A 3,180-nucleotide genomic window follows, 5' to 3' on the forward strand; every position below is an offset into this window, starting at 1 on the left:
AAGGAAAAAGAAGGAGGCATTTGTCAGATATAGACAGCTGGGATTGAGTGAAGCCATAAGACAACAAGACCATATAACCATAGGAATCTCTAGAAGGGTATAGGGGAGTAGGAGGTTACTTAGATTCATAGAGTCATGCAGTATGGAAATAGACCCTTTGGTCCAATTTGTCCGTGCTGACCAGGTATCCAAAACTGAATTAGTCCCATTGCCTGCATTTGACCCATATCCCTCTAAAACTTTACATTGAACAAAACAGAACCATGCTGATTATCAAACATCTATACATTCTAATCCCATTTCCAGCATTTTGCCCATAATCTTGTATGTTTCTACTGCTTACCTAAAGTGTTTTTAAATGTCTCGATGGTTTCTGACTCTTCCACAGTTGAACCTGGAGATGTGTTTGAATGATATCACTTAGAGAAAAGAAAATTTGGATAATCTGAACTTCATGAGATCTGCTCATTCTATATACAAAAAAGGATCGGTTAACTATCATTTAGTTTCACTGTTTTGTAGCCACTGCTCATAATGAACCCCTTGGTCTCTTTTACCAATGGGTTATTTTATGATTTCAGACAACTCCTATCAACTCTGGAAAGTTGCAAAATGTAGAGAAATTGCTATGAATGCTGGACTTATGAAGTGGGAATGTTTTGAAATCTATTTTTAACCCAGAGGAAACAGACAATCAGGGTGGAACTGAAAAAGAGGGGCTGATCGCTTTGATGGGATTGTATTATGGGCCCTACCCAAGCAATTTATCCTTAGTTCAGAGAGATGGCCCTGTAATCTGGTTGCCTGGGTAGAAAAATCAAACAGAAACTCACTGAGAGTGGGATGGCAATTTTAATATCTTGACAAAGTGTCACATAATGGACAAACCATTGCGCAAAATACAGTGACAAAGCAGGTACTGCTATGGAAATGTAGGTGGACTGTTTTGTATGAATGACCAAGCAAGATGCTGGTGCAAGTACCTTTTATTTCAGAAGAAGGGGAATATCATGGATAGAGGGCTCAAGATTTCAGGAATGGAGAATTAGCAATTTGTGCTTTGTTGGAGGTAACTCTTTCTGGAAGAACTCAGGTTGAGTAGAATGATTGACTAAGAGCAGTGGAAGTTTTGACCTGGTACGATAGAGAGAAATGAGCATTCTGGAAAGCCGGAAGTGAATGTGGTACCGTCTGCTCGAATGAGACTTGTTTCAAGTGTTCCATAAAATATATTTTGATTGCATTAGTTAATGCAAGAGTATTTTTTCCTTAGCTATTGATTCATGCCTGATCGACATGAACATGTTGCAGTAAATTTTTTTAAAAACTTGTCCTTTTGCTCCTTTCTTTCAGTTTCCAGAAAATATATTTATTTGAAAAGTTATTACTCTTTATAGGGATCATAATATCATCAAACAGTGTAACTCAAGTACAATTCAAAGACATCACTTTATACATTGGCCTTGAGTCAGTGTGAATTCATCACAACTTTTGTAGAGAGAATCACTTGTCATCATTAGTCAGTGGTTTGGAAAGAGCTATGATAGCAGCAACAAAGGTGCACTGAATCATGCATGTCTAGCATAAAATTCAACTAAAATAGAAACTATTTTGCTACATCTCCCTACAGAATGGGTAAAGAAGGTAGGTCTTATACAATTAATGGTAGGGCCTTGGGTAGTGTTGTAGAACAGAGGGATGCAGGTGTGCAGGTACATAATTCTTTAAAATTTGCATCACATATAGACAAGATGGTTAAAAAGATGTTTGGCATATTTGCCTTCATCCTTTATTCAGTCCTTTGAATAAAGGAGTTGGAATATTACGTTAAGGTTGTACAGGTGAGGCCTCTTCTGGAATAATGTATCCAGTCTGGGTGCCCAGTTGTAGGAAGAATATTGTCAAGTTGGAGAGGGTTCAGAAGAGATTCACTTGGACGTTGCTGGGTATAGAAGGTTTGAGTTATAAAGAAAGGCTGGATAGGATGGGACTTTTTTCACTGAGCATAGGAGGTTGAGAGGTGACCTGATAGAAGATTATAAAATAATTAGATGTATAGATGGCATGTATAGATGTGTAGATGTGTAGATGAGTTGATGGCAGTTATCTTTTTCCCAAGATGGGAAATTTTACACCTGGGGGCACATTTTTAAGGTGAGAGAAGAGAGATTTTAAAAAGCTGTAACAGGCAAATTATTTACACAGAGGGTGATTTGAGTTTGGAATGAATTTCCTGAGCAAATGGTGGATGTGGGTACAATTACAATGTTTAAAAGACATTTGAATGGATACATGAAGAGGAAAGGTTTGGAGAGTTATGGGCCAGGGGTAGGCAGGCGGGATTAGTTTTAGTTCAGGATTATGTTTGACATAGACTGGTTGGACTGAAGGGGCTGTTTCCACACTATATGACTCTATGGAGGCTGTGGTGATCCACAAAGATCTTTGTAATAAATATAAATGATTTTGATGAAAGGATCTGAGGTCTGATTAGTAAGTTTGCAGACAACATGAAATTGCTGAAGCTGTGGTTAGTGAGGAAGGTTATCACAGCGGGATACAGAACAGTTGGAAATTTGGACAAAGAAATGGCAAGTGCAGTTTAATGAGGCCAAGTGTGATCCAACTTGGGAGGTCAAATGCAAGAGAAAAGTATACAATAGCAGGACCCTTAGGAGCATTAATATACAGAGGGGTGATAGGGTACAAGTCCATAGCTCCGTGGAAGTCACAATATATTTGGGTACGGTGGTGAGGAAGGCTTATGGCATAGAACATAGAACATAGAACATAGAAGAATACAGCGCAGTACAGGCCCTTTGACCCTCGATGTTGCGCCGATCCAAGCCCACCTAACCTACACTAGCCCACTATCCTCCATATGCCTATCCAATGCACGTTTAAATGCCCATAATGAAGGAGAGTCCACCACTGCTACTGGCAGGGCATTCCACGAACTCACGACTCGCTGAGTAAAGAACCTACCCCTAACATCTGTCCTATAACTACCCCCCCCCCCCCCCTTAATTTAAAGCTATGCCCCCTCATAATAGCTGACTCCATACGTGGAAAAAGATTCTCACTGTCGACCCTATCTAAACCCCTAATCATCTTATACACCTCTATCAAGTAAACCCTAAACCTTCTTTTCTCCAATGTAAACAACCCCAAGTGCCTCAG

Source organism: Chiloscyllium plagiosum, chromosome 15, assembly GCF_004010195.1.
Source record: "Chiloscyllium plagiosum isolate BGI_BamShark_2017 chromosome 15, ASM401019v2, whole genome shotgun sequence".
Lineage (NCBI taxonomy): Eukaryota > Metazoa > Chordata > Chondrichthyes > Orectolobiformes > Hemiscylliidae > Chiloscyllium > Chiloscyllium plagiosum.